Below are 23571 nucleotides of genomic sequence, written 5' to 3' on the forward strand. Positions count from 1 at the left end.
TCATCGCTTCATGTCATCTACACAATCAGGGGAGGCACTGTCTATAAAAATGAAGTATCGGCATGTTTTTGAAGCCTCCACACGCGATATGTCTCTGTGGTAACGCGCTCAACAAGCCACTTGATAAGATGAACAGATTGACGGTCTCAGACGCAGAGGCAACTGAGATTCGGCCTCCTGGATTGAGTCACTACGCCACAACGAGGACTTATAATGCATTGGGAACTGGGCATTCCAAAATTAGAGAAAAGGAAACCATATTGTATGGCTCAACAGATTGTAGCCCACAGTGATCTTCTTTTGGCTTCTATTTATTCAGTCGGGTGTTAAAAAATCACTTCCAGATTTTTTGGCTTTGTTTTAAATCTAAAATTAAATTCACAACAGCTTTTCGTCATGATTTTCATTATTAAAACAGCCCAATTTATCAGATATTTGTAGTTTTCCTCATAGGAATGACTGAGTGACTATGGTAATAGAGCTTTGAGTTCCCCCACGAGTGGGCGGGGCATCCTTGCAGACTGAATGAATGGCATAACCAATAGACCTTATTGACTAATGTCAGGAGGTAAATTCAGCCAATACTAACCATTGAAAATCGATGTCAGCTGATATAGATTAGCCAAAAGGTCAAATCTCTAATTACATTATGAGATCACTAAAGCCCACCACTGTATTACTTGGCAAATGGCAAAAACTGAGATAATAAATTATTCAGTGATGTTTTCAATTCAACTTAATACATTTTTTGGCTCACACACAAATTTCCATTCTCATAATTTTCTCTCAAATTTTGTCACAAATGTATATTCTCAACACACCAGTGGCTAACTTGGATCTTGTGGGCCCCAGTGCAAGAAATGGACCCCTGCCACCCCAACCCACTTGTAGCCTACAAGAATTAACTTAAAATATATGACATTATAATGTAATTTTTTGTTTGCACAAAATTTGATCCTCTCAAGGCATCTTTTCAGAAATTATGAGAAATATCTTATTTATCTTAAAATGTCTTTCTTAAATGAAATTCCACAAATGAATTGTGCGATTTATTCTGAATGGCTGAATTTTACATAAAGAATGCTACATTTAAAATAAAAACAATTATACCAGTAATTCAGCTGATCATAGCCATGTTTTTGGGACTAGATTATTTTACTGTCAGTTTCTTTATGAAACTATTACTAGCTTTCTCTTGAACAAAACAAAAGGACACTTCAAATTTACTTGACATCACAGACATAGTTTGCTTGATCAGCTGAACTTTCCTGCTGGAGATGCCCAATAATAGTAGTTTATATATAGTTGCATAAGTAGTGTATAATAGTTGCTTCATGCTCTTTCTCAGCACAACTCTCTCTGCCTTGAACTGTCATTAAATATATTATGTCTTTGACTATGACACTGCATCATCGATACTTGGCAGCTATTTACTCACATAATGCAGGGTAGAGATGACGGTTTCTCGGGGAGGGAGAAACGAGTTGGGGACTGCAGAGAAGAAAAACGGAGTCTCTGTCCAGCCTGATCTCACAGTGAAATCAGGAAGAGTAGACCGACTTTTCTTTCATCAAAATCAGTATACGTTGACAGAAATTAAAAACACTGCACCCAGTGGCCAAAGCGGTAAGTGTTGTAGGGCATATGGGCACGTGTGATCTCATTTATGTCCAGGAGTGGTCACCAAAAGCCAGTAGTGAAGCAAGTAGTTTTCAGCTTTACAGGACATTCTACAATGAAGAGAAAATAATATATTTATAGATTCTATCCCCAAACCCAAACCTTGCCTTAACCATTAGTGGAGTAAAAAATGTATGTTAGAGGGAAAATTTAAACCTCCGAATCATGCTCGTCATTGATTATTCAAACATGGTTACTAACTTGCATTGAACCCTAATCTCCCACGCAGCTGACGCAACATGCTGCCAAATGTAAACACATTAAAACCACTGCAAACATGTTTGATAAGAATGCTGCATATCAGCGTGTCGGCATACAGTCGCCAATCCTAGGGTACCAAAACTATCGGAAACATCATGCCGACTTCACGTGTGATCATGTTGCTCTGTCCAAAATCGCCCCCTATCCACTATATAGTGCACTATTTTGGGTGTTGTTCATTTTGTAGTAGTGTCTGAATTCGTTCACATCATCTTCTTTCATACATTTGTTTACTCATTCTTACCCACAATACAATCTGATGTAGAGTGTACACTCGCCAATGCTATCTTGCCCATAATCCAATGTGGGGAGTACTGATGTGCAAGGAGAGAGAGCGCGAGTGGGTGAGTGAGAGAGAGCGTGAGAGACACCAGTTCACAGCTTCATTTAATTCGTGCAATGTTTTATTTCACGCTGACTGTTGTGTTTTACTTTGTGACATATTAAAACTTGATTAAATATAACATGATATAATATAGCGATTTTCAGAATTTAGCCCTCTGAATAAAAATGTGGCTACTTTTCAATGCTTTAATGGCTTATAACGCACTAAAACTCAAAATAAGGATACTTCTTTCAACATGAATGGTGCCATTTAAAATCACCAAATGTCAAAGGTGTTAATTATGTGTTTAAAGGGATAGTTCACCCAAAAATGCAAATTCTGTCATGATTTTCTTACCTCCTGGTATCCCAGATGTGTATGATTTTCTTCTGCTGAACACAAATGAATATTTCAGCTCTGTATGTCCATACAATATAAGTGAATGGGTGCCAAAATGTTTAAGCTCCATAATCCACATAAAGGGAGTATAAAAGTAATCTATATGACTCCAGTGGTTAAATCCATGTGTTCAGACACAATATGATAGATGTGGGTGAGAAACAGATCAATATTTAAGTCATTTTTTTTTTTCATAAATTCTCCTCCCTGCCCAATATGGGGCTAAATGCATGAAGAATGTGAATCCCAAAAACAGGAGAAAGTGAAAGTGAAGGAAAAATAACATATCACTTTAGAATATGAATATGAATTTAACCACCAGAGTCATCTGGAGTATTGTTATGCTGCCTTTATGTGCTTTTTGGATTTTCAAAAGTTTGTCACCCATTCTCTTGCATTGTATGGATTTACAGAGCTGAAATATTTTTCTAAAAACCATAATTTGTGTTCTGCAGAATAGAGAAAGTCATACACATCTGGTGTGGCATAAGGGTGAATAAATGATGAGAGAATTTTCGACTTTGGGGGAACGGTCCCATTAATTATCACAATTGGACCCATTATGGATGATTCAGAAGTTGAAAAGAGGTATAAAGGTATAAGAATAATATTATTTGATTTCTGATTTGGATTTAAGATGTTGCATTTATTGTATCAAATGTAATATATCACTGTTATTCTTACACAGAACTCTACCTTTGGCTAAGCTCACTCATTTCTGATTTGGATTTAAAGTATACTATTCTATATTCATTATATAAATAAACTATTTTCATACATTTCATTTATTTCTTAATTGTATTTTCATTATTTTATCTTTCAGAGACAAGAAATTAAGACATTGAAAGGAAAGCCCAAGAACATATTGGCTTAAAGCTGAAGTATCCAAATTCTGCGACACTAGCACCACTGAACGGAATTGCAAAAATAAACTTTGTTTTTAAAACAGATATCTGAATACTCCCCTTGCCTGCAGTTGTCAGATAGTCCCGCCCCCAACTCACACCATTGAGTGCTTGTTGCATTTCTGTGCTCCTATAAATGTGGCTTTATAGGAATATCTCCTTACAAAATTTGTTTGCTTAGGAGACCTGGCTGGAGTCACTCAGAACACCCTAGATTCAAACTCACGACTCCAGGGTTGGTAATCAGTGTATTTACTCGCTGAGCTACCCAGGCCCCCAAAAGCTATTGTTTTTACATATCTTGTCATTTGAATGATTGTCATGTAAGGAGTAATACTGGTATTTACATTATATATCAGTGCCATTTCAAATAGACTTGTCACAGGTTTCTGTCTGAATTGACTATGGATGATTTATGTCATTACTTTCTAATTAGTTCTTATGTCTTATATCAAATAAAGTTCATTTTTAATACATATTACATATGATCTTGCTTATAAAAGGTCATGTGTAAAGTACTGCTATATCATAAAAGTTATAGTGCACTTGTATGGCATACCAATACCATAATATTTAAAGGGATAGTTCACGCAAACATTTTAATACCCTCATCATTTACTCACCATCGTTCCATCCCAGATGTGTGACTTACTTTCTACTACAGAACACATGAAGATTTTTAGAAGAATATTTCAGCTCCGTAGTTCTATATAATGCAAGTGAACAGTGACCAACTCAGAAATTTAAAAAAATACTTAAAAGGCAGCATAAAATGAATTCATACGACTCCAGTGATTAAATCCATGTCTTCTGAAGCAATATAGGTGTGGTGACCAACATAACTGAGATATTATACATAATGAGACATTCTTCTAAAAATCTTTGTGTTTGCAGAAGAAAGTCATACATATCTGGGATGCATGAGAATGAGTAAATGATAAGAGAATTTTCTTTTTTGGGTGAACTATCCCTTTAATTCCAGTGGGGATATATTGACGAATACCATACCCCAGTATACACACAAAACACTTCACCAAGAACAGGAATGTGTATCTTCCATCAGGGTGTTTAAAGCAAGTAAACTGACTTTATGTTCTCTATATAATAATCGTATTACCTATTCTACTGGTTGAAAAAGGAAACGCTAACATCCCCTATAGTAACTGGCCAATTAAATTCAACCCATGTCTACCAATAGCTTTGCAGGCTCAACCTAAATAGCGTTTAAAGTGTTTTATCTGTTTGTTTTTGTTTTCTGTATGGATCCATACCTGTGCAGAATTACTGGTATAACTGGTCTATTCTATAGTCATAATCTTGCTTGTGAAAATATATAAAATTTGGCTGAGAAGGCCTGCAAATTGCAATTGTGGAGATGCGAAAGGTTTTACCACATAAAAAGGGCATATGTATTAATATAATATTTAGACTTTATGCTAAAAAAATAAAATACCAAAAAAGAATTATGGTTAGGCCTATACCTTTTTTCTTTCTCTCTGTTTGTGTGGGATCTATATACCATGCTTTTCAGACATGTACAGAACCATGGCAATCATAGCCTACTCTTGGAGTATTGTGTAAATTATATCAGTACTTTAGTTTACACAGCTGATACCATCACTGTACGGTGGTAACATCATTCTACTTTTTGTAAGGGGCATCTGGTCTATTTTTGGCAGCTTTTGCGTGGGGCGAAATACTACATGTAGCTGTGAAGGCTTCAATTGTCTGTGGATTCAGTTTTTACCACGTAAGGTTATATTAAAGACTTTGGACCCACATTAAATATATATTGTCTGTAGAAACGACTGAAGAAAGAGATGACTGTAGATATCAAATCACTACATGAACAGTAGATGAAAAATGACGTGTCAATAGTAACGGCTGAAGAGTTCTGTAGTTAGTTAAATTGAAAAGCGCTACAGCGCCCTCAGCTGTCTATGAAATAAATACCATCATTCAGTAACACTGATTTCTTATTGGAATCATTTACACTTCAGAAATGAGTGCATCTTCAAGGCTCATTCAAGCATGAACCTAATAATAATAATAATAATAATAATAATAATAATAATAATAATAATAATATATATATATATATATATATATATATATATATATATATATATATATATATATATATATATATATATATATATATAATCACTCTATCGCTTATGTAACGCAGATGGTATCTCACATCATAGAGCTGAATCATCAAGTCTTTAATGAGGATGAGAACATTTATTGTCCACATAATAATTTAGGGAGGGGAGACTTTCATCTTCAAAGACACAAATCGTCATGCTCTGACATCATGGTGAATGGTTAATTGAGGTAGTCAACATAGTGTGTCACGCTAAATTAAGTGTTTCACTCCGGTAATCAGCAAGAAGATGCGCAAAATGCTCATCAGACAGCTAATTTCTCAATCCTCTTGTCGGTATTAAGTCTTAATTAGAGGGAAATGATGGCATGGCAAATAAACAAGATACAGATGTTAATATGTTAATAGCTTTCCCTTGGGCATGAAAAGGCAGATTATAGCAATCATTCATACATCCTATAACAATAAAATGGAACAACAAACATGTGCAACAAGCGTGCACTCATGCGCGCGCACACCAGTGTTGAGTGTAATGCATTAGTAATTAATTACTGTCATTAAATTACTTTTTCATTAAAAAAAGTAAAGTAAGGTATTACTCTTAATTTTTCAGTAATTTAATTACAGCAACTTTTGATGTAATTGTGTTAAATACTATAGGCCTACAGACAATAAATCAATTCTATATAAAACAATAGTGAATTTAAAATCGAAACTTAAACGTTTAATGTTGAAATGTATGTTTGTAATTTAATGCAGCCCCCTTAAATTATTTTGCCAGTTCATGAATAATTTATTTTATTTTATATATTGATTTATTTCAAAGAATTAAAAGAACAGTTTCATGTTTATCCTTGTCATTTTCATCTGGTCGATGTTGATAATCATCTTAGAATGTATTATTATGTTAGTAATAAGTGATGCAATTACTTTTCAGACAGAGTTACTAGTACGGAAATCTAATTACACTGTAGAACATGTAATTAATAGTCAGTAATTCCTTACTTTTTTAGAGTAACTTACCCAACACTGGCACACACACACACACACACTTCACCCACAGTGGGCGATTTCCAATCGAAAGTGATCATCCCTATGCCTTACTCACTCCAGATGACAAAGCTCTTGATGTGGGTTCTCTGAAGAGAGTGTGGCACTACAGTTTGAATATACCCTCCACTAAAAGTCTTGTAAAAGGGCCCTTTGTGAAAAAAATAACAAAAATAAAAATACTTTCTTACTTTTGTTTGGAACAACCTTTGTGTGGCGTCCCCTTCCTGAAGTGCCCTTCAAGAGTGCAAAAATGCCATTTGGAAAACGTCCACTATCTTAATGGGAGACATAGGCTTCTATTATAAATCTAATTACAATATTAGATATTATTATATTAACCTTAGCCCTAAAACTACATTTTAAACTAATTTTGACAACATTATGAATCCATTTTCCAATTGAGAATTTCTCAAAATATATACAGTTATGTTATGTTTTGTCAGATTAGCTACATTTTTGGTACATTAAATCTTAAAAACATTCTGAAATATTTATTTTGAGTGTACACGTGCATGCGCTAATGCCAACAAACATGTCTCATTGTTCTCTTTGGCCAACCTTATTCTCATACAATATTCACTTCGCTGACTTTACAAAGGCGTGCCTTAAATAAATATATGGATTCTCAATACCCTGCTGTACAGTTGCCATGCCATTGTTGTGCATGAATCCAAAGCTCTTTAATGTAACAATGTTTACCTGTAAGTAAACAGACTGATCGTGAACACAAATGAGGATGCATGACTGAGGATCCGAAAGTGGAATACATCCCTTTTGCCCTGAATGTCACTGTCCCAAATCTGCCCAATCCTGTTTTGATCAAACATTGTGCTGCCACGCGGGAACAGAAAGACTGAAGTGAGTAACCTGGATTAATTCTATCAGCATGGAGCAAAGCAGACAGGGATCCAACGTCTGAGCTGTAAAAAATAAAGTCAGTTGATTGTGCTTCTTGCTTTACTGTTTTTCTTTGAATGTGAGGGAAAACGTTCAAAAGTAGCCCTCCAAGTATGGTGTAACATGGCACATAAACTTGCAAGATGATCAGATTTCCTCTGCCTAATGGGATTTTTCTCTGATAAGTGCAGTTGTTGGACTGAATGCACGCTTGTAGCTGCTTTAATAAACAGCAGGGGGAGCTCTGAGCACGCAATTATTTATGTGTGATTGGTGGAAAGAAGCGTTTCAGACCACGGGCCATCTAATTGAGTGATCTTTCATGACCTTTCACGGTCAAGGGGGATATATCAACGACAAAGGATTATTCCATTTGACATTTCTATAATTTCCTACAAATATTCACATGGATGGTTTTGTGTGTGGGCTAGGGCTTTCATTTCAGACATTGCCGATGAAGTTTTTATTTTGGGGATTTTGAACTGAAAAAGTGTTAGACATATTTTAATGACTTGTTTTTCAGTTTATTATAGTACAAAATACTATAAGGACACACTGTATGGACGTTCAAAGCTGTTTTCATTGTAAGCGACAGGACAACATTCATTAAAACATGGCTACATTAAATTCAGCTCTTCATTGTTCAGATCAGATGTAATTGTGGTAGCTCTAATTGATTTGTTTCCACTGCAGAAAATTAGGTGGACCTAGATGTACCCTGGAGTGCAGAGGTATCGCTTCACCCCTTTTGTTTTGCATTAATTCACAAGTTTATTGATGTCATTGCCAGAATGACCTTTTGCTATTACAGCTTTAATACAAAAGAGCTTAAAGCCCAAACAGATGGTTGCTTCATGGGTTGAGGGACAACTCAACACCCTTGTAAAGCTGGTGCATTTCCAGTCCACATTGCTACTCATTTTAGCAACAAGAATATACTGGATCTGCCACGATGGAGTCAGAGGGATCCATTTACATTCCCTCTGCACAGATATCAAATCACTAGTGTCTTTCTTTTTCTTTCTTTCCCTTTTTTTGCATGTGAATAGTGAAGGACCATAGTTTAAGAGAGAGAGAGAGAGAGAGAGAGAGAGAGAGAGAGAGAGAGAGAGAGAGAGAGAGAAATTCCTGGGATGGAGTAAATCCCAAGGGTCCCCAATGCCCCAGGCTACTACACCTCTGTAGATGGAGCAGTATAATGGAAAAAAAAGGCATTAATGATAAGGTGGTCTAATGAGAAAGAGATAGAAAGAACGAAAGGAGATTGAAAGAAACTGAGAGAAATCAGTAAACCGCTATAGTATCTGGAGTTTATCCCTGTTTGTAGACTGTTTTCTGCATATAAGAGACAATTCTTATGTGGTGAAGACCAGCATTTCACTGCAATGGGATTCTGAAAGGGACATAATAACAACAGATATAAATCAAAGAACAAAATCTAATCCATTTCACCATGACCTTTGTGCCTAAAAGAGAGAATGTGTGCAGGGAAAGAGCGAGAGAGAGAGAGAGAGAGAGAGAGAGCAACAGAGAGAGAGAGAATGACTATTGTTCCATTAAGCTGCTCTAAAAATAACTACCATCTCTAACCAATGAGCTATGGATTGCTATAACGTCCATATCTTTATGCCAATGAGGGAGATATAAATGTGAAGTATGGAAGAAGAGGGGGAAGGGAGAGAGAGAGAGATATTGATCACTCAATGCCAAATGGAATTGAGTGTGCTTGACAACACAGTGCTGGAGGTACACACATGAACATGGCCTTGTAATTCTGCTTATAGGCAGACAAATCTTTTTCTACAAAAATAATTTTGACTCATTTATTTAAAAAAAGGAAAAATCGCATTGACAGTACAGACTGATCTCACAGTGAAATCAAAAAATAAGTTGACTTTTCTTTAGTCAAAATCGGTCTGTGCTTACCAAAATTAGAAACACTGCCCCAGTGGCTAAAGTGGTAAGTGTAGTGGGGCACACAGTGAAGAGGAATGCATATCGCTGTCGCTCCGCTTTGCCCTTTTTTGTTTTTCCCTCCCCTTGTCCCCCAGCCCTAGAGAGGTGAGGACAACCCTGCTGGCAGACGGGGCCAAAAGGGAAGCTCTCTACGTCATGTTGTGGGTTCCCCGGCCTGAGGCAAAGGAGGGAGGAGTGTGACGAGGAGGATGGCAGGGCCGGGCCGTGACTAAACACGCCTGGCCTCCAATCGAGCTAATCAGACAAGGAGAGGGATAAATGCAGCGGAACATGGCAGTTTGGGAGAGAGAGAGAGCCACATGCAGTTGCAGCATGTGTGTTTGTGATTTTTGTCTTTTTGTTTTCATTAAACATTATTTTGATGGTTCACCCAGTTCCGGTCTCCTCCTTTCCCATCCTTAACTTTGTTACAATGCCTAAAGTAAAGACTCTTAGACAGCAGCCCTTGGAGTTGCATTTGAGTGACGTCACCTCCCCTCTTCAAATGATTGGCTAGAGGAGGAGCTGTTTATCAAGAACTAGTGGACCAATAGGGACGCAAAACGCCCCTGATTTACATGAAACTCTACACACAAGTTTTGGAAAATCAAGCGCAGAACTTGGAAACCAAAGCAAAGAAAAGTACAGCGTAAGTGTACAAAAAATGTCAGCAAAATTGTCAGAGAGCACAAAAAACAGTAATATAACCAAGGAAAACATGATTTCCCCCCCTCTTCGACGTTGTGTCAAGTGAAGCGACACTAGGGGACTTTCTTGAAGGCCTCGGTTACCTCTGAATTTGATAAAAGGCCAATGAGAATTTGGCAGACAGAATTTACATGTCCCTCCCCCGGACATATGGGTATAAAGGGAGGGAATCGTGCATCTGTTTATTCAGATTTCTTCTTCGGAGCCGAGCGGTTGTGCGATCAGTGAGCTGAGATCACTAATGTTCCACTCACCTCTGTAGAGCATCTGCTGATGGATCTACGGCGCATATCAGCGACTTTCTCCTTCTCTGCACGGCAGTGCAGCTTTGCCCCTAGGCGGTTCGACAGTGGTTCGTCTAAAAGAGAATATTTTCTAAAAGAGTTTATTTTCTCTAAAAGAGCAATACACAGCTTGCGTTGAACGTCCTTTTCAGGACGGGTCTTTGTAAAGATGCCCTTCTGCCTCTGTGTAGTTCCTGGATGCGGTCGATTTCTTTCTGCTCCTAACGGTCACATCCACCTGAGCTGGATGATGAATTCGCCACTGCATCGGAGAGCATTCCGGTGTCTGACGCGGAAGACTCAACTGGACTGCCACCTGCAGGTCAGCACGCCCAGACTGAGGCTGATGCCCAGATGGCCGACATGCTTGCCCGGGCCGCCGTCAGCGTGGGGTTGGACTGGAATCCTCCTTACAGACCGCATGGCTAGAAGATTGATTCCTCGTGTCCGGGCGCCGTTCACAGCCACGCCCCCCAAACCCCCGGTCCCTTTCTTCCCAGAGGTGCATGGTGAGCTGACGAGGTGGTGGAGGGCACCTTTCATTGCCCGCAACCGACCTCCTTGCTCATCCGCTCTCACTACCCTCAACGGCGGGGCGGCCCACAGGTACTCGGAGGTACCCCCAGGTGGACAGAGCGGTTGCGATCCACCTGTGCTCCGAAAACACCACCACCTGGCGAGATCGCCCGGTGCTCCCCTCCAAGGCCTGTAGGATGACGTCATCACTGACTGCCAAAGCCTACAGCGCTGCCTCCGCCCTGCATGCTATGGCCCTCCTGCAGATTCACCAGGCCAAGGCACTCAAAGATCTGCACTTGGGTAGTCCTGACCCCGACGTGTTGCAGGAACTGCACTTGGTGACCGACCTCGCCCTCCGGGCCACAAAGGTCACACCGCGGACACTCTGCAGGCGATGGCCACCTTCGTGGACCAGGAATGCCACTTATAGCTGAACCTGTTCAAGATGCAGGAAGTAAACAAAGCTCGTTTTCTCAACGCCCCCATCTCCCAGCTTGGCCTATTCAGCGACACCGTTGACGACTTCGCCCAGCAGTTCTCGGCGGTGAAGAAACAGACGGAGGCCATTTCCCACATCATGCCCTGCCACAGTTCCAGTGCAGGCCATGCTCCTTCTCCTCGCTGAGGCAGGCAGCTCTGCCTCAACCTGGGCCCAGCTCTCAGCCCCAGCGTCGAACGCCCCACAGGAAGCGCACACCCCCTTCTCCCGAACATCCTCGAGGACCCGGAAGGCTCCCAAGCATTCCCCAGACAGACGACCCAGGGAACGAGACATTTGCTCCGGAGCTGGTAAGCAGACCACTCCATCCCCTGGTGGAAGCATGTCTTGATTCGCTCAGACAGCATCATCATGATAGCATACATAAATCGCCAAGGCGGCGTGCGCTCTTGTCACATGTTGCAACTCCCCACCATCTCCTCCTTTTGAGCCAGCAGTGACTCAGGTCTTTGTGTGCCACTCATATCCCGGGCATCCTCAACACAGCAGAGGACGCACTGTCGCAACAGGGCACGCTCAGCGGAGAGTGGAGGCTCCACCCCCAGGCGGTCCAGCTGATTTGGGAGCAGTTCGGCAAAGCACAGGTAGACCTGTTCGCTTCCTAAGAGACCTCACTGGTACTCCCTAGCGGAGGCTCCCCCAGTGAGCCTACTTGCACGGGTGCTGTGCAAGGTCAGGGAGGACGAGGAACAAGTCACTCTGGTAGCACCCTATTGGCCCACACAGACTTGGTTCTCGGATCTCACGCTCCTCACGACAGCCCCTCCCTGGTGAATTCCCCTGAGGAAGGACCTTCTTTCTCAGGGACGGTGCACCCTCTGGCTGAACCCTCCCAGGCCATGCCTGTTCCCCTCATGGGATCTATCTGTGGTCCTTTTAGGCCTTCAGAGACCCCCCTAAATGCCGCTATAATCAGTCGAGCTAAAAGCCCTCTGCTTGAAGACGGCCTTCCTGATCGCGCTCGCTTCCATCAAGAGGGTTGGGGACCTGCAAATGTTCTCCATCAGCAACACTTGCCTGGAGTTTGGTCAGGCAGACACCCATTTCGTCCTAAGACTGCGACCGGGCTATGTGCCCAAGGTTCCTATGACCCCCTTCAGGGACCAGGTAGTGAACCTGCAAGCGCTGCCCCGGGAGGAGGCAGACCCATCCTTTTCGTCACTGTGTCCGGTGCGTGCTTTGCGTACCTATGTGGACCGTACGCAGAGCTTTAGATGTTCTAAGCAGCTCCTTGACACAGGGAATGCTGTTTCCAAACAGAGGCTTTCCCACTGGGTTGTTGACGCCATCGCTTTGGCCTATCACACCCAGGCCGTGCCCGCCCCCTTGCCGGTTCGAGCACACTCGACGAGAAGTGTGGCATCCTTGTGGGCACTGGCCACCTGCATCTCCTTAGCAGACAATTGCATCTCTATTCTCTCAGGTCCGAGCACATAGAACTCGGAATGTGGAACGTCTGACGTGATCACGTGCACTCTTTTTCCCCAGGAGAGTCCACTAGATTCACGCTCAAAGGATGTTCTTCCTCCCTAGTCCTCTGGTCCGCAAATTCAGTGGAGGAATTCCCTGACCAGACCCATTACAGGTACTAAAATTACTCTGTACTGGAATAGGTGCTCCACAGGATGGGCCTTTGTGAATTAATCCCCCTGTGTGTATTTTGCACGGTACGGTCCCCCTACTGGCGGACCCGCGTCTCCCTTGGGCAGTCCCCGCTGCCCCCGGTCGCCGTGTTTGTAGCAACTCCTCCCTCGCAACAGGTAGGATCTATGATCATGTGATGTATTTAGCCACTCTTTACCTCCCCCCAGCCTGGGCTTTACCTCCCTCTGGGATGCCGCGAACCTAAAAAGTTTATGACGATTTTTTATGGGCCGTTGGGGAAGGATACGTGTAGTCTGACACAGCCTATTGCTTTGGCACACAACTGCCTGCTCGTACCTGCGTCAGCAGCGCACTTGAACTGTTCAGTGCCTGCCGTGATTGAATAGGGACCCCTAGTGTCACTTCACTCGACACAATAACGAAGTGAGTGACAGACAGGGAACATCTAGATTTCATCAAAATGTTGGGGGGGGACAATAAACATAACAATTCTCAAGAGCAATTTTTGAAGGGGACACCAATAATACAGGCAAAATTGTACTTGCAAGGATACGTGTACACCGAGGAAAGCCTTACTACTATTATTAGTGTAGCATGGAGCTAAAACAGGCAATATGGTGTCTAAAATGTACATCACTTAATATCAACTTCTTGTTTATTAAACTTGTATAAAATCAAAATCACATTTGTTATCATGCTGATATCTGGAGAAAAACTGCACTCTTCATGTGATATTATATTAGATTAACTATATTAAATTATATAAACCGACTAAATCACAGTGAAAGCATTAAAATCTAAATGCACACCTGGACTAGTCTAATCTACAAGACTAACGTTACATCACGTATTGTATGCGTACACTCTATAGGTGTGTGTGTGAGTGGGGATATACTACTGTATTAAACAAGCTAGGTAAACGCATAGACTGTATTAAACAAGGGTAACGTTAAACGTTATAATCGCTAACATAGCAGACTGCGTCAGTGACAAAAGTACATTGGTACACAAGTACACAATCATATATATTTTTTTTTACATGATTTATTAATGACTCAGCATCATCTATATTAAAGAGAAAATAATCAATTCATCCGATGTTTAAAGTGAAATAACATTGACTTACTGGAGTTCCACAACTACTCAAAAACGTTGTTCTTCTCTCCCGCCACCGGAATTTGTGTGTGTCGGTGGTGAGGTAAAAGGGGCGGAGGCAGTGGATCAAAGCACTGTGAGGCAAGGGAGGGGGGACTCAAAATGTTTAAAAAGTTTTTTTGTTGTTGCCCCGTTTGCATTATTTTATTTCTTAAACAATTATTTTAAGAATATATCATTATATTATTTACAATACACATATTTTAATGATATTTTAGGGGGGACAACCCTCAGATAGGGGGGGTCCTGACCCCCCTGCGATTTCCGCTTATGCCCCCGGCCACAATGCTGAACCGAGCCACTGTAACGGCCAAACCTTATTCTCGGCTTCTCAGTGCAAAACCTGAATGAACAGAAGCACAATTCCCTCCCTTTATACCATATGTCCGGGGGAGGGACATGCAAATTCTGTCTGCCAAATTCTCATTGGCCTTTTCTCAAGTTCAGAGGTAACAGAGGCCTTCAAGAAAGTCCCCTAGTGTCGCTTCACTCGACACAACGTCTCCTTCCAACCATCAGGGAACGGAGCTTTTTTTTGCAGCTTGTTTTAAATGTGTTTATATATTTTTTATTCATGTTTGTTATTTTATATCAGTGCTTATTATTTTGATCTGCGCTCTTTATTTATTTTTGCGCTTATTATATTTTGATTCACGCTTATTATTGTTGGATCCGTGACCGCAATATATTTGGCAGGATTTTGATCCCATACACTGCAATGGTCCTGATATGACGTACACCTCTACACACCCCTGTTTAAGATGAATTATAATGTTTTGCTGAGTTGCAAATAGGGTGGCTGACTTTTCAAAAACTCATGAGGAAAATCACGTTTGAGTAGAAAAAGATCATTATTGTCATAACATTATTTAGGAATAATGTTTACATAGATATTCTTCAGTGCTTGTCCCAGTGCACTGCTTTGAACAATGTAATTTATGAAAATGAATCTTTGGAAGCCAAATGTCTGCTTTTAAAATCCATGCTTTAATCTTTCAGTATTCAAAAAAAGTCTCATACATGACATAATATAAATACAATCACAGTATGTATTCAATGTACATATACTTTGAAATGCTGCATATACAAGTTTCTCCAGGTGACAAAATCTATCAAAACCACACCTTCATAACAAAGGGTATTTATTATCACATGGATTCACACTCTGGCCAAAAGCAGTGGATGCAAATGGATTGGCACAAGGTTTTAGCAGCCATTCCATGCAGGCAGCAGAGCATTATGTGGACAGATTGGAGTTGATACGTGATTGTGTGAGGGCAGGGACCCAGAAAATGGGCAGTTATTGAGACTGGGCTCTGAGAGGAGGACAATGTCCCATTCAATTGGTGAATGTGACACAAGTGTTGGTGATGAAATGTGAAAGGGAGAGATTCGAAACGATGGAATTTGCTCCATGGTGCAAAGTTTAGAATTTCATCACATTCTAAACTTGCATATAGGCTCAGGTTTGTTATAATGTTCTATGCATACGAGTTAACATTACTCCTGATGTTCCCATACAGATTAGCTACTTTGCAGATTAATGCCACAAAATGGCATTCCAAACGGAGACTTCATTATGTTCATTCTTCATTATACGGTATTAGAACATACCTCATTAAAAACAAGCATTTGAAAGAGAGTCAAGCATAATTACAGCCAATGAGTGGATTTGCAAGTGCATCGATTAAACATCACTGAAGAATAACTGATGTTTCTACACATACAGTTTTACATAAAAAATTTAAATGAAGTTCAAACCTAAACGTCTGTACATACAGCGCTGGAAAGTGATGGGGTCCTGACAGGTCCCTGCAAAACGGGGTCATTGTGAGCCATAATCTAACAGAGGCAATGACCCAGCAGAAATAGATCATCAGAGCGAACTAGGTCTGTTGCCCCTCAAGTGGGCTGTGACAGTGGAATCAAAGGACCATTAGGATGGTATAAGATCCTCCACTGTCCCTGAACTCTGTGTCATTCCTCCTAAACTGAGCTTCCGGAACAGACCGAGCATCACTGAACCCACTGATTAGCTCATAACAACCTCTGATCAGAGGACCACCAAGATTCAAGACTCACAAAATAGAGTAATAAACCCAAATGCTGCACCTTAAGACATTGATGGTCTGTGCCCAAATCCAGCCATTTATCCTCAGAAACCACACTATAAATGTTATTATAAAATTGATAACTAATGCTAGCTGTGCTAAAATATTTTCATTATTAATGATTTTATTTTATTTTTTTGCAATTAAAATTTGTGTATAAGTTCAAGTTCTTTTATTTATATAGCACATTTTAAATCAGCATCAAGGCTGACCAAAGTGCTGTACAATACAAAATTCTAAAAACATGATTCAAGATCAGGACATTACAGAGTATTAAAAACAAGTGAAAAGAGATTAGTTTTAAGAGAAGATTTAAAAACAGATATTGAAGGTGACAATCTGATACTAATTCCATAAAATAGGAACCACAGCCAAAAAGGCTCTCCCTCCTCTGCACTTTAGCCTCGAGCGTGGGACGTCGAGGAGATATTGATCACCAGATCTCAGACTTCTAGGTGGATTGTAAGGATGTAGTAAGTCTGACATGTAACTGGGAGCTTTGTTGCGTAACGATTTATAAACAAGCAAGAGGATTTTAAAATCAATTCTAGCTTGAACCGGCAGCCAGTGAAGTGATTTAAAATGGGGTTAACATGATCATACTTTCGACCTCCTTTGAGAAATTGTGCTCAATTTGTGTTATTGGGAAATATAATATAATATAATATAATATAATATAATATAATATAATATTCCAGCTTCCATCTCAAGTAAAGGTTTACCTCAAAAACAATGAAATTCGAGTTTAAAATAACTGGTTGTTTAAAAATGTCTTCTGATTTATTGAGATCACGATCTTGAAATAATGCCAGTATAATGTAGGACATCAAAATATTTGATGGTTTTTAAAATATTGATGTTCCAGATTCTTTCCAATTCAACAAATCCTATTGTGATTTGCATTACAGTTGGTGGACATATGAACGGAGGTTATATCAGGTCCTTCACTGAGTTCTCTGCCTCTTGAAAATGTCAATGTTGTGAAATGTTCATGTTTATTTACCTGGCTTTGCAGTAACAGACTCTCTTTTCATTTTTCGAGAAGTCAGCACAAGCCTTTTGGACACGAGAGAGCAAGACTATGAAACTCCACCAGCATTATGTATATTTTCATTGGTGAGGTTTGTACCTTCGTGGAGTTTCACACCTCCTGTAAGTGCTGTAAATTATGCTTGGCCTGTATTCTGTTTCACATTCATAATGAGAAGGAATGGGAAAGAGGAATGTAATCACAGCTGCCCCTTATAAAACCCTCCTTGTGTTCTGCAAACCACATGCCACACCAGACTAGCTGTGCCAAGTCAAATAACATGCATTGTATAGTAACATTTACTGCAAGACAACAGCTTGATTGAAGATATTCACTTTAGACACAATCTTCCATTAGGGTTCGAGGATCCGGTGGCTTGCATCAATGTATTTGATCAGCAACTTGTCATACTTTGGATTTGGTCTAGGCTCTCTGTTCGCTAGTAAACAACGATCATTAAAAATGATTACATATGTCGTTCCTCATTTATAAAAAAATATATTGTTTGCTTGTTCTCCACTCTCTCAGTCTCTAAATGTCAATGGTATTTCAGTAACAATAACATAAAGCTGTTGAAAATTGACTGATATGCGAGAATGTCGTTTTTTATTGAATCTTCTGAGCTGGTTTCACAGAGAGAGGATAAATATTTGAGCTATAAATAAGATTGGGCCAAATCTGGGGCATAAAGTTCATAAAACAAGAAATGCTTATATTGTTTGATCAAACTACTGTGCACACAATGATGCTTCTTCTTAGTCTATATGTGGTTTATGAAAGACCACATGAAACATGATTTTTCGAAACATAGACACAGTAAGAAAATACATATTTCTCTTAAAAAGTATGCATAGTATTAATGGTTTTTTTTTTCAGGTTGAGTTACACCAACACAAAACTGCTTTGAAAAAGATTAAATACATTTTATGTAAAAAAGTAAAATGCTTTTTCTCAACAAATGGTCTGAACACGCTTGACATATCCCTGCAAATTATTTCTTTAACAAAATTCAGGTGGCTAGATCTGTGCTCATTTTCTCTTATACAACTGCTCCACATACCAACTCTGCCCTACCCCCTCCATCACAACACATAAAAAGAAGTAGGAGGGTGAGGGGAACAAAGTAAAGTCAAAATTGAAATCCAAAAAAACTCATCTTACATTGTTTGCTATATAACATTCTGAACAGAGGATATCAGATGCATGGCCAGAGTGTGCCCAGGTGGAGTGCAGTGCAATCACTCCAGAAGCAATAAAGAGCTGAAGAGATTGAGGTCTACACTGATCAAATCACACTGTTTCTTCTCATCAAAACAAGTAAACTAATATTAATCTCCAACATAGAAAAGTATGTGCACCTGAACTCTTTTTCTGATGTCATCACAGGCTATTACCACATTCATTTTTCTCCACTATCTATTTTCCTTTAATTAATATAAAATTGAATTTCTAGTCGTGCCCTAACAACTTGACAAAACAAATCAAAGATTTTCTGGCTTGATAATACAATACATCCACATCACGGAGCCAGCAATATTTCTTGCTTCTGTTGTGTGGATGTAATCATTACGCTGCTGCTGTAAACAGCATAATCAGATCAAATTATACATGTGACTGTGTTTTGCCCGTTGCATTTAATTTACATAGTTGTTTATAGATTTACAGTGCCATCAGCTCAACACCCTCCCAACTTAATTTTTAAAGCAGATTCCAGTGCAGGTGCTGTGAACACAGCAGCTCTAATAAGGTGAGCTACACTGGCTAAGGTTTTCCCCATCTCTAGGGCATAAAGAGGATGGATGTGAGCTAAATTAATATGCTATAAACTATGGCAGCAACACAAAATAGGTAATTTAGCACAAAGATCTCATCTCTCCATGGCTGCCATCCTCATTGACATGGATTTACAAAAACTATATAGATTGGGGTCCAAAAGTATGGAATGTGAAGTGTGCGATTTTTTTCCTTTTAAACCTGGGATTAAAAAAGAAAATATTAGGATTTTGACCAATTTAAAACAAAGAAATTACAAGAAGAAATATTTAGGATTATGCACTATTTAGGTTGCTAATCAAATGTAAGCAAATTAGTGACATTGACCATGTTAACTTTGTACAAATGTTCAGATTTATTGAAGCACCAAGACGTTCTTAATTCTCCATTCAGTTTCAACTTTTTAGTGAAGTTGTTATGATGATTCATTAGCACAATGTAAAACATGGTAAACAGCAATTATTACCTTAAAGGAATAGTTCACTAATCATTTACTCACCCTTATGCCATCCCAGACATGTATGACTATCTTTCATCTGCAGAACTCAAATTAAGATTTGTAGAAATATATTTCAGCTCTGTATGTCCATACAATGCAAATGAATTGTGACCAGCAGTTTGAAGCTAAAAGAAATCACAGTAGTCAGCATAAAAGTAATCCATAAGACTCCAATGATTAACACATTTATTTTTTATTTTTTAGATTAGATTCAACTTTATTGTCATTGTGCAAAATACAATAAAGTACAGAACCAATGAAATGCAGTTAGCATCTAACCAGAAGTGCAAATAGCAATATGTATATATAGTATGTATATATATATATATATATATATATATATATATATATATATATATATATATATATATGTAAGTATATACAATATACAATATGGGTTTTTGAGTGCAAAGTTATGATGCAGAGAAGCAGAGACCAGCTCAATGCAAATGTCTATAATACAGTACAAGGTGCAAATGAAGAAGCATAAACTGAAGGTGCATTGTACAGAATGAGGTATAAGTATGTAAATGTGTAAATATATGTATATAAACAGTGCAAGCAGCATCAGGAGATAGACGTTATGTGCAAGAAATGTGCAAGGGAATGTGTGAAAAATAAATATAAATTACTAAAGAAAAATACAAATATGAAGTTCGGGTGGGATGTAATGTTCAGCGCCTGAGTTTAGAGTTCAGTAAGCTGACAGCTGAGTGACAGCGAAGACTCATAAAGCGTCTCCCAGATGGGAGAGGAGTAAACAGACTATGGTTTGGGTAAGAGGTGACTTTGATGATGCTTCTCACCCTCCTTAGGCAGCTTTTATTGCGAATGTCATTGATGGAGTGTAGCTGGACACCAGTGATGTATTGAGCAGTTTTCACCACCTGCTGGAGTGCCTTCTGATCTGAGACAGTGCAGTTCCATACCACACTGTGATGCAGTTTGTTAAGACACTTTCAATAGTGCAGCGGTAAAAATTCAGCAGGATATGGGGGGACAGGTGAGCTTTCCTTAGCTTCCTAAGGAAGTAAAGGCGCTGTTGCGCCTTTTTAATCAGAGTGGAGGTGTTGTAGGTCCAGGAAAGATCCTCAGAGATATGGACACCCAGGAACTTGAAGCTTGTCACACGCTCCACTTCGTCCCCATCAATGTAGATGGGAGTGTGTGTGTGTCATTTCCTAGTCCGCCGGTAGTCCACAATCAGTTCCTTGGTCTTCTGGGTGTTGAGTATGAGATTGTTGTTGGCACACCACACTACCAGGTGCTGTACCTCTTCCCTGTAGGCCGTGTCATCGTCGCCGCTGATCAGACCTACCACCGTGGTGTCATCTGCAAACTTGATTATGGAGTTGGAGCCATACTTAGGTATGCAGTTGAGGATGAAGAGGCAGTAGAGGATTGGACTCAGCACACAGCCCTGTGGTGCACCAGTGTTCAAAGTGAGGGTGGAGGATTTGAGGTTGCTTATCCTAAAAGACTGTGGTTTGTTAGTGAGGAAGTCCAGGGTCCAGTTGCAGAGGGAGGGGCTAATGCCAAGATCGGTGAGCTTGGAGATCAGCTTGGATGGGATCACAGTATTGAAGGCATTACTGAAATCAATGAATAGTATCCTGACATACGTGTTATTTTTGTCCAAGTGAGTCAGGGCGGGGTGAAGAGCTGAGGTGATAGCATCCTCAGTTGACCTGTTGTGTTTGTAGGTGAACTGATATGGGTCCAATGTTGGGGGCAGACATGTTTTCGCTATTATGGGAGTAAGAGCAATGGGCGGAAGTTGTTGAGGGCCACTGCAGCAGCATGCTGTGGTACTGGTACAATGGTGGCTGTTTTGAAGCAGGTGGGTACAATGGCTTGGGCCAAGGAGAGGTTGAAAATGTTTGTGAAGACGTCAGCCAGCTGTTCTGCACAGGCCCTGAGCACTCGGCCCGGGATGCCATCAGGGCCAGCAGCTTTATGTGCCTTCACTCTGCTCAGGGTGGAGCACACGTCACTGGAGGAAAATGTGAGTGGCAGATCATCAGGTGGGAGCTCAGCTTTTATGGGTTGATCTGTGTTTCCACAATCAAAGCGAGCATAAAAGGTGTTCAGTTTGTCTGGGAGGGTGGCATTACTGGTTGGTGGGGTGCTGTTCGCTGGTTTGTAGTTTGTGAGGTCATGGATGCCTGTCCACATACGTCAGGGGTCATTGTTTGTAAAATTGTCCTCAATCTGCAGTTTGTAGTTGTATTTTGCTGCTTTAAGTCCCCTCTTCAGACTGACCCTGGATAAAGTGTAGGCTTCCCGGTTACAAGATTTGAAAGCAGCATCACAGGCTTTTCAGCAATGTCTTCAGAAGTGATATGATAGGGGTGAGTGAGAAACAGATAACTTTCAAATTCTTCTTCTAGAGTTTTTTGGTGATTCACATTCTTCATACATATCACCCCCTACTATTCAAGTCAAGTCAAGTGTTTTTTATTGTCGTTCAACCATATACAGTTAGTACAGTACACAGTGAAAGGAGACAAAGTTCCTCCAGGTCCATGGTGCTACATAAAACAACATAGGACAATCACAGAACCACATGAGACTACACAGACTAAATAACATACCTATATAAAGTGCACGTGCAAACGTGTGCAAAAATTACGAGACAGTACAATAAATTACTAAAAATGAACAGGACAATAGGCACATTGAGAGACAGTGAGAGACAGTGCAGTGCTGACCAGTACACATTAGTGCAAAAAGATGACAGTTTGTAAACATAACATACTATGAGATAGTGTTCTATGCACATAGCAGTTATTAAGGTAGCAGCCAGGTATAAAGTGACAATAATTAAAGTGTAACTCAGGACACGTGTGTGTGTGTGTGTCAGTCCAGTCTCTGAGTATTGAGGAGTCTGATGGCTTGGGGGAAGAAGCTGTTACACAGTCTGGCTGTGAGGTCCCGAATGCTTCGGTACCTCTTGCCAGATGGCAGGAGGGTGAAGAGTTTGTGTGAGGTGTGTGTGGGGTCATCCACAATGCTGGTTTCTTTGCGGATGCAACGTTTTATGTAAATGTCTTTGATGGATGGAAGAGAGACCCGATATCTTCTGCAGGGCTTTGCGGTCCAAAACAGTGCAAGTCCCAAACCAGGCAGTGATGCAGCTGCTCAGGATGCTCTCAATAGTCCCTCTATAGAATGTAGTGAGGATGGGGGGTGGGCGATGTGATGTCCTGAGCCTTCAAAGAAAGTAGAGACGCTGCTGGGCTTTCTTATTAATAGAGCTGGTGTTGAGGGACCAGGTGAGGTTCTCCTCCAGGTGAACACCAAGGAACTTGACGATCTCCACAGAGGAGCCGTCGATGTTTAGCGGAGAATGGTCACTCTGTGCTCTCCTAAAGTCAACAACCATCTCTTTTGTTTTGTCCACATTCAGAGACAGGTTGTTAGCGCTACACCAGTCCGTTAGCCGCTGCACCTCCTCTCTGTATGCTGACTCATCGTTCTTGCTGATGAGATCCACCATGGCCGTGTCATCGGCGAACTTAATGATTCTGTTCGAGCTGTGCATTGCTAAACATTTTTAAATTAATCAGTGACATATGCATATGACCATTCTGTCTCTCTGCCTTATTCAAAAACTGCTTAACTCTAAATTGTCCATTCCAAGCTATGCAGACGTTATGAAATGAGCCCATAGAGACAGCCTTTTATTCTTGTCCTATATGAAACTAATTTTACCCCCACAGGATTTTGTTCAATGGCATAAAGTCCCAGTTTACCTCCACTGATGTTTTAACAGAATAAGTCGCTCAGATTTTTAGCAGATGTT

The sequence above is a fragment of the Xyrauchen texanus genome, chromosome 6 (assembly GCF_025860055.1).
Source record: "Xyrauchen texanus isolate HMW12.3.18 chromosome 6, RBS_HiC_50CHRs, whole genome shotgun sequence".
NCBI lineage: Eukaryota > Metazoa > Chordata > Actinopteri > Cypriniformes > Catostomidae > Xyrauchen > Xyrauchen texanus.